The sequence below is a fragment of the Mobula birostris genome, chromosome 10 (genome assembly GCF_030028105.1).
Source record: "Mobula birostris isolate sMobBir1 chromosome 10, sMobBir1.hap1, whole genome shotgun sequence".
In the NCBI taxonomy this organism is placed as follows: Eukaryota; Metazoa; Chordata; class Chondrichthyes; order Myliobatiformes; family Myliobatidae; genus Mobula; species Mobula birostris.
Window position 1 is genome coordinate 51,231,651 of NC_092379.1, and position 12,682 is coordinate 51,244,332.

Here is a 12,682-nt window from a genome sequence, read left to right on the forward strand (position 1 = left end):
ATCTTAAGTACTGTTGGGGGGAGGGGAATCTACCTGGGAGAAGCAACAGCGGCTGTGCCTCTGGCAGTGTCCGGCTCTGTGGCTCAGAAGGGTTGGGAAGTGAAGAGGCTGGCAGCAGTAATAGGGAACTCTATAGTCAGGGGGGACAGATAGGCAATTCTGCGGATGCAAAAAGGAAACATGGATGGTAGTTTGCCTCCCAGGTGCCAGAGCCCGCGATGTTTCTGAGTGCGTCCACGATTATCCTGAAAAGGAGGGTGAGCAGCCAGAAGTCGTGGTACATATTGGTTCCAACAACATAAGTAGAAAAAGGGAGGAAGTCCTGAAAACAGAATACTGGGAATTGGGAAGGAAGCTGAGAAGCAGAACCTCAAGGGGAATAATCTCGGGGTTGCTGTCTGTGCCATATGACAGTGAGGATGGGAATAGAATGAGGTGGCAGATAAATGTATGGCTGAAGAATTAGAGCAGGGGGCAGGGATTCAGATTTTTGGATAATTTTGACCTCTTCTGGGGCAGGTGTGACCTGTACAAAAGGGATGGGTTGCACTTGAATCTGAGGGAGACCAATATTCTGGCAGGCAGGTTTACTAGAGCTATTGGGAGTGGTTTAATCTAATATGGCAGGGGAATGGGAACCAGTATGATAGGGCTGAGGATGAGCCAGCAGGTTTACAAGTAGATAATGGATGTAACATGAATGTAAGGAAGGACAAGCCAGTGATTGGGTACAAATGCAGACAGAGCAAAGAGTTAAATTGTACAATTGAAGCAAAATTCAAAAGAGGGAGAACGCAGGACTAAAGGTACTGTATTTAAATGCGTGTGGCATTTGGAATAAGGTGGATGAACTCATGGCGCAATTAGAGATTGGTCGATATGATGTTGTGGGTATCACTGAGTCGTGGTTGAAAGAAGGGTCAGAGAATTTTGAATCTTTGTGGAGTTAGAAACTGCAAGGGTGAGAAAAACCATTATGGAAATCATATATAGGCCTCTGGTAGTAGCCGAGATGTGGGGTTGAGATTGCAAAGGGAGCTGGAAAAGGGTAATGTCACAATTGTAATGGGGGATTTCAATACGCAAGGGAATTGGGAAAATCAGGTTGGAGTCAGATCACAAGCAGGAGAATTTGTTGAATGCCTACAAGATGGCTTTAGAGCTGCTTGTGCTTGGGCCTGCTAGGGGAAAGGCTATCTTAGATTGGGTGTTGTCCCAGATCATATTTGGGAGCTTAATGTAAGGGAACCCTTAGGAGGCAGTGATGATAATATGATTGAATTTATACTCTAAATCGAGAGGGAGAAGCATAAGTCACATGACTGAGAAGCTTGCTGACCTTCCAGGTTGAGCTGGTGCCGGTGTAGCAGATGATGGTCTGACTGTGCATGCTGTTTGGGCGATTGTGAGTGTGAGAAAGAGGTTTGGTTGGTTTGGCCTGTAGTATTCTTTTGTTCTATTTTAACCTTTGGATGCAGGTGCTTATACAGCTTGTACTTGGTTGCCTTACAGGGGTTGCAAAGGAGTTGTTTTTTTGGTCTATCCCTTGTTTTGGGTGGCTGGTTTTTTCACCTTTGCATAAGCAGTTTGTGTTTAGCATGTTTTTCCAAAGAGAAAAGCAGACCGATAATCAGAATAGTGGCAAAGTTGTAGGCCTAACAAGGTAGGACTAAAAGTCACTTTGCAGTATAGTTTACTGCAAGAGGTGGAGAGAGGGGAATTTACTAACTTTGGCTCAAGAGGCTTCAGTGAGGAGGCACAGTTGAGTAGTGGGTAAAGCTTTTGTAGTGGTCGAATTAAAAACTCACCAAACTACAACTAATTAAATAAAGTAGGGATGATGCAGGATCAGGTGACGTGCTGTAGCTGCATGATGTGGGAGCTGGTAGACCCCATCATGGTTCCTGGTGACCACACATCCGCAGCAAGTGTTGGTTGCTCGTAGAACTCAAGCTGAAAGTTGATGACCTGGAATCTGAGCTTCACACACTGCGACACATCAGGAAGGGGGAGAGTTACCTGGATTCTCTGTTTCAGGAGGTAGGCACACCCATTAGATTAGCTGCCTCAAATTCGGACTGTGGGCAGGAACAAAAGGGTGTGACTGCAAGTGAGGCAGGTAGTGGGATCCAAGAGACGGTGCTGGAGAAGCCTCAGCCCATGAGCTTGCCCAACAGATGAGCAACCTAACTGTGGTTCAGGGAATCATTCAAGAGGGGGAGAGAAAAGAGAAATGTAGTGGTAATTGGGGATAATGTATTTGAGGGAATAGACAAAGTCCTCTGTTGCAGGGATTGAGTGTCTCGAAGGCTGTGTTGCCTGCCTAGTGCCCAGGTTTGGGACATCTTATCTGACCTTCAGAGGAATTTGCAGTGGGAGGGGAAAGATCCAATCGTCATCCATGTGGGTACCAACGACATAGACAGAATGAGGAAAGGGCTTCTGCTGAGGGAATTTGAGCAGCTAGGGACTAAATTAAAAAGCAGAGCCAAAAGGGTGGTAATCTCTGGATTACTACCTGAGCCACATGCAAATTGGCACAGGGTTAAGAAGTTTAGAGAGTTAAATGTGTGGCTCAAGGATTGGTGTGGGAGAAGTGGGTTTGAATTCACGAGAAACTGGCACCAGTATTGGGGAAGGAGGGAGCTGTACCAATGGGATGGGCTCCACCTGAACTGTGATGGACCTGGATCTGGGGCAAATTGCATAACTCGGGTTGTGGATAGGGCCTTAAACTAAATAGCGGGGGGAGGGGGGGGGTTCAACAGATTGGCGAAATATGGATAAAGTAAAATATAAAGTATGGATAAAGATAGGGTAAAAGCAAAAGTTAAAGAGAAAAGTAAGGGTGGGGTGCAAAAAAGTCAAGTGCATAAGAGACAAAGATTATTGGATTTTAAAGGCACAATGAGTGTAAGGTCACGTTATCTGAACGCCCGTAGTATTTGTAACAAGGTCAGTGAACTTGTGGCACAAATCAGTATAAAGGGATACGATTCAGTGGCCATTACAGAAACATGGTTGCAGGGTGGAGAGGAATGGGAATTAAATATCCAAGGATATCAGGTAATACGGAAGGATAGGCAGGAAGGTAAGGGAGGTGGGATAACGCTCTTAATTAGTATGAAATCATGACAGTAGTGAGAGATGATATAAGATCTAAGGAGCAGAATGTTGATTCCATCTCGGTAGAGATTAGGAATAGTAAAGGAAAAAAAAATCACTGGTGAGAGTTGTCCATAGTAACATTACATTGGCACAGACAATAAACGAAGAAATATCTGAGGCATGTAAGGATGGAACAGCAGTTATTAGACCAGAAGATACAGGAGCAGAAGTAGGACATTCGGCCCATCGAGTCTGTGGTGGGAGATTTTAACTTGCACATTGGGTGAATCAAGTAGGTTGAGGCAGTCTTGAGGAAGACTTCATAGAGTGCATAGCATACATGGTAGCTTTCTTGAACAGCATGTAACTGAACCTACATGCTATCTTGGATCTGGTCCTGTGCAGTGAGAGAGGTAAAATGAGCAATTTTGTAGTTTGGGATCCTCTTGGAAAGAGTGATCGCAGTATAATTGAGTTCCTCATTCAAATGGGGGGTGCAATAGTTTGGTCTAAAACCGGTGTATTATGCCTAAACAAGGGAGACTACAATGGGATGAGTGAGGAGTTGGATAGGGTAGATTGGGAACACAGGCTGTATAGTGGGACGGTTGAGAAACGGTGGAGACATTCAAAGAGATTTTTCACGGTGATCAACAAAAGTATATTCCAGTTAAAAGCAAGAACAAAAGTGGGAGAGCCAGCCATGGATAACTAAGGAAATAAAAGAAGGCATCAAACTAAAAGCTCATGCATACAAAGTCGCCAAGAGTAGTGGGAAAATGGAAGATTGGAAAAACTTTAAAAAACAACAAAGGACCACTACATGAATAATAAAGAAAGGGAAGGTAGCTTATGAAAATAAGTCAGCACAAAATATAAAAATGGATAGTAAAAGTTTTTACAATTATATAAAGTGGAAAAGGATGGCCAAGTGAATGTAGGTTCCTTGGAGGATGAGAAGGGGGATAGACATTGGGTAATGAGAAAATGGCTGAGGCTTTGAATGACTATTTTGTGTCTGTTTTCACAGTGGAGGACATGTCTAACATGCTGAAAAGAGATCATATGGATACGACAGGAGGTGAGGACCTCGATACAATAGCTATCACTGAAGAGGCAGTGCTGAGCAAATTTGTCGGCCTAATGTTAGATAAGTCCCCTGGTCCTGATGGAATGCATCCCAGGATACTGAAAAAAAAAGGCAGAGGTTATAGTTGAGTCTTTGGTGATCTTACCAAAATTCTCTGGACTCTGGGCAAGTCCCGGCGGATTGGAAGAAGGTGAATGTCACACCATTGTTCAAAAAAGGATATACGCTATAGGCCAGTTAGTTTAACATCTGTAGCTGGGACAATGCTTGAAGCTAACATTAAAGAAGAAATAGCAAGGCATCTGGAAAGAAATGGATACAATGGACAATAGGTGCAGGAGTAGGCCATTCAGCCCTTCAAGCCAGCACCACCATTCACTGTGATCATGGCTGATCATCCACAGTCAGTACCCGTTCCTGCCTTCTCCCCGTATCCCTTGACTCCGCTATCTTTAAGAGCTCTATCTAACTCTTTCAGAGAAAATCCAGAGAATTGGCCTCCATAGCCTTCTGAGACAGAGCATTCCGAAGATCCACAACTTTCTGTGTGAAAAAGGTTTTCCTCAACTCCGTTCTAAATGGTCCACCCCTTGCTCTTAAATTGTGGCCTCTGGTTCTGGACTCCCCCAACATCGGGAACATGTTTCCTGCTCTAGCATGTCCAATCCCTTAATAATCTTATATGTATCAATCAGATCCCCTTTCATCCTTCTAAATTCCAGAATATACAAGCCCAGTCGCTCCAATCTTTCAACATATGACATTTCCGCCATCCCTGGAATTAACCCAGTGAACCTATGCTGCACTCTCTCCATAGCAAGAATGCCCTTCCTCAAATTTGGAGACCAAAACTGCGCACAATACTCCAGGTGGGGTCTCACCAGGGCCTTGTACAACTGCAGGAGGACCTCTTTGCTCCTATACTCAACTCCCCTTGTTATGAAGGCCAACATGCCATAAGCTTTCTTCACTGCTTGCTGTACCTGTATGCTTACTTTCAGCGACTGATGGACAAGGACACCCAGATCTCGTTATACATCAGGCAGATGGAGCATGGATTCAGCAAAGACAGGTCCTTTTTGACAAACTTCCTGAAGTTCTTTGAGGATATAACAAGCGCAGTGGATAGAGGGGAACAGAGGGACGTTATTTACTTGGATTTCCAGAAGGTGTTCAATAAGATGCTATATAAAAGTCTTTCAATTAGATAAGGATGCATACAGTTGGGCGTGATGTATTAGCATGGATAGAGAATTGGATAACCAATAGAAAGTAGAGAGTTGGGATACATAGGGTGTTTCTCTGGTTGGCAATCAATGGTGAGCAGTGTGCCATAGGGGTCGGTGTTGGGCCTGCAACTGTTCATGATCTACATTAATGATCTGAAAGAGGGGACCGAGTGTAATGTATCTAAATTTGCTGATGACACTAAATTGAGTGGAAAAGCAAATTGTGCAGAAGACTATGGAGAGTCTGTAGAGAGATATAGATAGGTTAAGTGAGTGGACAAGGGTCTGACAGATGGAGTACAATGTTGGTAAATGTGAGGATATCCACTTTGGAAAGAAAAATGGAAGATCAGACTATTAGTAGTAAAAGACTGCAGGACGCTGCAGTGCAGAAGGACTTGGGAGTGCTTGTGCATGAATCACCAATGGTTGGTTTGCAGGTGCAGCAGGCTATCAAAAAGGCAAATGGAGTGTTGGCCTTCATTGCTAGAGGGATTGAATTTAAGGAGGTTATGTTGCAACTGTATAGGGTACCGGTGAGGCCACACCTGAGTACTAGGTGCAGTCTCCATACTTGAGGAAGGATATACTGGCTTTGGACGTGGTGCAGAGGAGGTTGATTCCAGAGATGAGGGGGTTAGACGATGAGGAGAGATTGAGTCGCCTGGCTCTGTACTTGCTGGAATTCAGAAGGATGAGAGGAGATCTTATAGAAACATATAAAATTATGAAAGGGATACATAAGATAGAGCCAGGAAAGTTGTTTCCACTGGTAGGTGAGACTAGAACTAGGGGACATAGCCTCAAGATTCAGGGGAGTAAATTTAGGATGGAGATGAGGGGGAAATGCTTCTCCCAAAGAGTGGTGAATCTGTGGAATTCTCTGCCCAATGAAGCAGCGGAGGCTACCTCAGTAAATATCTTTAAGACGAGGTGGGATAGATTTTTGCATAGTATGGGGAATTCAGGGTTCTGGGGAAAAGGCAGTTAGGTGGAGATGATTCCATGGTCAGATCAGTCATGATCTTATTGAATGGTGGAGCAGGCTCCATGGGCTGGATAGCCTACTCCTGCTCCTATTTTTTAATGTTCTTATGTATCAGTATCAAAATGGAATCACAGAGGCATGAGCGAGGAACTTACCCAGGTAGACTGGGAGACAATACTGCTGGGGATGACTGCAGAGCAGAGGTGGCTGAAGTTTCTGGGAATAGTTCACAAGGCACAGGATAGATGTGTCCACAAAAGAAGTTGTTCACAAGTGGCAGGGCTAGGCATCCGTGACTGACAAGGGAAGTTAAGGATTGCATAAAAGCCAAGGAAAGGTCATATAGGGTAGCAAAAGTGAGTGGGAAGTTGAATGATTGGGAAGCTTTTAAAATTCAACAAAGGGCAACTAAAAAAAGCTGTGAGAAGGGGAATCATGAACTAGGAGGGCAAACTAGCCAATAATATAAAGCAAGATACTAGAAGTTTTTTCAGTTATATAAAGAATAAAAGGGAGGGGTGAGTTGATATTGGACCACTGGAAAATGATGCTGGTAAGGTAGTAATAAACGGTAGATGAACCTAATGAGTACTTTGCATCGGTCTCTACAGTGGAAGATACTAGCAGTGTGCCAAAGGTCCATGACTGTCAGGGAGCAGGAATGAGCGCCATTGCTATTACAAAGGAAAAAGTGCTAGGCAAACTGAAAGGTCTTAAGGTGGTTAAGTACCTGGACCAGATGGACTACATCCCAGAGTCCTGAGAGAGGTTGCTGAGGAGATAACCGATGCATTGGTTATGATTTTTCAAGACTCACTTGATCCTGGCATGGTCTTGGTGGACTGGAAAATTGAAAATGTCACTTCACTCTTTAAGAAGGGAGGAAAGCAAAATGATGGAAATTAGCCAAACTTCAGTGGTTGGGAAAGTGTTGGAGTCCATTATCAACAATGAGATTTTGAGGTGCTTAGAGTCTAATGATAAAATAAGTCAAAGTCAGCATGGTTGCTGTCAAGGGAAATCTTGCCTGATAAATCTGTTAGAGCTCTTCAAGGAAGTAACAAGTAGGGTGGACTAAGAGGAAGCAGTGGATGTCATTTACTTGGAGTTTAAGAATGGATTTGACAAAGTGCCACACATGAGGCTGCTTAACAAGATAAAATCCTATGGTGTTACAGGAAAGATACTGGCATAGAGAGAGGAATGGCTGACAGGCAGGAGGCAGCAAATAGGAATAAAGGGGGGCCTTTTCTGGTTGGCTGCCAGTGACTAGTGGTGTTCCTCAGTATTGGGACTGCTATTTTTCACATTGTTTGTCAGTGATTCAGATAATAGAATTGACGGCTTTGTGGCAAGGTTTGCAGATGATATGAAGATAGTTGAAGAGGTAGGTAGTGCTGAGGATGCAGTTTAATTGCAGCAGGACTTGTACAAATTGGAAGAACGGGCAAAAGAGTGGCAGATGGAATACAGTGTTGGGAAATGTATGATAATGCATATTGGAAAAAAGAACAATAGTGCGAACTGTTACCTAAATGGGGAGAATGTTCAAACATCGGAGGTGCAAAGGGGCGTAGGAGTCCTTGTGCAAGAATCCCAGAAGGTTAATTTATAGGTTGAGTCTGGTAAAGAAGGCAAATGCAATGTTGGCATTTATTTCAAGGGGAATAGAATATAAAAGCAAGGAGATAATGCTGAGGCTTTATAAGACACTAATCAGGCCGCACTTAAGAGTATCGTCAACAGTTTTGGCCTCATATCTCAGACAGGTTGTGTTGTCGTTGGAGAGAGTCCAGAGAAGGTTCATGAGGATGATTCTGAGAATGAAGAGGTTAACATATGAGGAACATTTGGTGGCTTTGGGCCTGTACTTACTGGAATTTAGAAGAATGCGGGAGGATCTCATTGAAACCTACCAGATGTTGAAAGGATTATATAAGGTGGATGTTGAGAGGATGTTTCCAATGGTGGAGGTATCCAGAACTTGAGGGCACAGCCTAAAAATTGACCGGCGACCTTTTAGAACAGAGGTATGGAGGAATTGTTTTAGCCTAAGAGCAGCGAATCTGTGGAATGCTCTGCCACATACTGTGATGGAGGTCAAGTCCGTTGGTATATTTAAAGCGAAAGTTGATCGTTTTCCGATCGGTCAGGGCATCAAAGGATATGGCGAGAAGGCAGGTGTATGGGGTTGAGTGGGATCTGGAATCAGCCATGATGGAATGGTGGAGCAGACTGGATGGGCTGAATGCCTAATTCTGCTCCTATCTCTTATGGTCTAAAGATAAAATTGAAGCAACACGCACACAAAATACTGGAGGAACTCAGCAGACCAGGCAGCATCGAAGGAAAAGAGTAAACAGTTGATGTTTCGGGCTGAGACCCTTCATCAGGAGATGAAATTCATCGGAAGATAAAATTAAAATTTCCTTCACTAAGGCAAAACAAATTTTATAAGACTAAGCAGTGAGTTACGGGAAGTGACTAGGAAGCAGTGAATTGAATGGGTGTTGGAGCACTGGGAGACAGAGGGAACAGGTCCAGTATAAAGATGTTCAACCAAAGAGGAAGGATGGAGACCTGGATGACAAGAGGCAGGGTGGATGGAAGAAAGTGAAGGTGGGAAGGTTACACTGTATTAGGGACTGAATGCTCAATATTGCAGGACGTCTGTAGGGATTTAGAAAGTGTCAGGATAAAACTTAAAGGGAAATTTGGAAAGTACTGAGAGAGTGTGAAAATATAATGGCAAGTAAAAATAAACTTAAGGATCTTTTGAGATTACACAAAGAGCAAGAGGTAACAAAAGAGTCAGGTGGGACTGCGACACTAATTTATGTGTGGAGGAGGAGGTAGATATGAGGAAGATGGATAATGAAAATTCTGCAGTTATCTTCACAGAGAATATTGTCAATACAGTCAAGGAAGGTAGTGTGAAATACAGATACAGTAAAATGAGGCATTGTGATTTCACACGTTTGAAAGTATATAAACATTCTGCAGACCAAAGAGATTGGAGAAATTGGAACAAAACAATCAAATATCTGGAGATACTTTAGCGGATCAGGCACCATCTGTGGAGGCAGAGGGATACTTGATGTTTTGGATCTGAGCCCCTTGTGAGGACTTACTGTGTAGATAGCCAGTATACACAGGGGAGTGGTGAGGTAGGAGATGTTAGGTGATAACGGTAAGATGGTTTGACTGGTAAATGTGCTCAGGTCGTTGGTGATAGGTGGAGACAACAAAGGACTGTAGATTATGGAATGTGATTTAAAAAGGAAGTAAATGGAACCACAGGGAGGAATGGTAATAGTAGGAGTGGAGGTGGGGAATCAGTGGGCTAGGTGTATGGGTAATGGGCAGATGAAACCAAGTAGCGGAGGGGAAATAACCTGGGTAACAGGATTGTGTGTGGAGAGGGTGGGGGTTGAAAGAGTGTGTAGAGGACTTGGCTTGATCAGGAGGGAGAAAAGAACTGATTACCTGTTCATGCCATTGAGTTGTTTCCCTTATTTACATTTGCTCCCACCCTCACAGTGCCTACAACCAAGAGCTCAAGATGGTAACTGCGGAAAAACGTGGCAAAGATGTCACCTAATCTGTGTTTGATCTTGTTGATTTGGAGCAGGTCACACCCAAGGCACAATACAATAGGTGAATTTCTTACCTGTAAGGGTTTTGTTAGGTACTTGGGTGATGGTGAGGGAGGAAGTGTAGGGGCAGGTGTTGCACCTTGGTCTGCAGGGGAAAATGACAGAGGGTTGCGAAGGACGAGCAAACCAGAGAATCACTGAAAGTGTGGTCCCCATGGACAGCAGAGAGGGATAGGGAGGGGAACATGTGGCTGATGTTGGGATCACATTGCAACTGGCGGAAATGATGGACCCTTTTCTGCCCTTTTTGAAAGTGAGAATAAAACTACAGCTATGAGGACTCCTGCAGCACCCAGTGATCTCTGCCTCAGAAGCTGATGTCGGGCTGCCTTTCAGGAGAGTGAACCCTCGCAAGGCGACCTCGATGCAGTACCTGGTAAGGCTCTGAAAACCTGTGCCAACCAATGGCAGAGGTGTTCAAAGACATTTTCAATCTCTCAGTGCTATAGTCAGAAGTTCCCTCCTGCTTTAAAAGGGCAACAATTACACCAGTGTCCAAGAAGAGCAGGGTGAGCTGCCTTAATGACTATTGTCCAGTAGCACTCACATCTACAGTGATGAAATGCTTTGAAAGTTTGGTCATGGCTAGAATCAACTCCTGTCTCAGCAAGGACCTGGACCCAGTGCAATTTGCCTATCACCACAATAGGTCTACAGTGGACACAATCTCATTGGCTCTTCCCCTGGCCTTGGACAATACAAATAGCTACAATAGGATGCTGTTTATTGACTACAGTTCGGTGTTTAATATAATCACTCCTACAGTTCTGATCGAATAGCTCCAGAAATTGGGCCTCTGTACCTTCTTCTGCAACTGGATCCTTGACTTCCTAACCAGAATACCACAATCTGTGTGGATCAGAAATAACATCTCCACTGAATGTGGACTTCAGAAAGGGTAAGATGAGGGAGTACAGTTTCAAGTTCCTGGGTGTCAATATCTCTGACGATCTAACCTTGATCCAACATATCCATGCAGCTACAAAAGACAGCACAACAGAGGCTATATTTCATTAGGAGTTTGAGGAGGATTGGTGTGTTACCTAAAACACTTGAACATTTCTACACGTGTCCCTTGAAGAGCATTTTAACTTGGCATCCATAGTGTTCAGGACATCTTCAAGGAATGGTGCCTCAAAAGGCCAGTGTCCATCATTAAGGATCCCCATCACCCAGGACATGCCCCTCTTCTCATTGCTACTATCAGGAAGGGGGTACAGAAGTCTGAAGGGACACACTGAATGATTCAGGAACAGTTTCTTCTCCTCTGCCATCTGATTTCTGAATGGACGTGAAACCCATGAACACAACCTATTTTTTAAATTTTTGTGCTAATTTTATAATTGAACTATTTAATACTTACAGTAATTCAGTTTTTTATTATTACAGCAAAGTTATAATAATTGTATTATTATTATAATTTTGCTGCAAATGAACAAATTTCATGACATGCCAGAGATACTAAACCTGATTCTGATTCTGAGAATGAAGTTTTGGAATAGAAAGCTTTATCTCAAGAACAGATGCAGTGGAGACAGAGAAACTGAGTAAGGGAGGGTATCCTTGCAAGAGACAGTGGGAGGAGGAGTCTCGGTAACTGTAGGAGTCAGTGGGTTCATAGTAAATCTCAATGAATAGCTTATCTCTTGATATGGAAGGAGATCCAGAAAGGGGGGCAAGATGTCAAAAAGAGTCAAGTGAACATAGAACGGTATGGTACTGGGCAGGCTATTTGGCCTATAATGTGCTGATCTATCTAAAAGTATTTTAAACTCCACCAAACTGCCAACTTCCACTGGTACCCTTGGTAACCCATTCAAGCACCCATCACTTTGCATGTATAAAGATGCCCATCATGTCACTTTTAAACGTCCCCTTTAAAGCACATTATCTGGTGTTTGACATTTCTACCCTGGGTAAAAGATTCTCACTGCCCTATCCATGCCTCTCAATTTTAAAATCCTCTATCGCACATGCCCTCAGACTCCGATGTTATAAAGAGACAACTCAAGTTTGTCCAACTTTTCATGAACCCTCAAATCCAGGCAGCATCCTGGTAAACTACTTCTGCACCCTTTCCAGAATCTCCACGTTTCCTGTAATTGGGCAATGAGAACGGCGCACAATACACCCAAAGTTTTATATAGCTGCAACATGACTTCCTTACTTCTATACTCAATCCTCCACCAGTGAAGGTAAGACGCCCTATGCTTTATTTCGGAGTAATCAGCTTCTATACCTACTCTGTCATCTATGGGCAAGCCAGTTCTGAATCCAAACTTGTGATTCACTTTAGATAGACAGATAGACTTTATTGATCCCGAGGGAAATTGGGTTTCATTACAGCTGCATCAACCAAGAATAGAGCATAAATATAGCAATACAAAAACCACAAACAATCAAACAACAATATGCAAACTATGCCAGATGGAAATAAGTCCAGGACCAGCCTATTGGCTCTGGGTGTCTGACCGTCCACGGGAGGAGCTGTAAAGTTCGACGGCCACAGGCAGGAACAACCTCCAATGATGCCCAGTGTTGTATCTCGGTGGAATATGGCCGGAGTTCAACAGCAAAAAGTTCAATATCCGGTCCACAAACACGTTCCTCG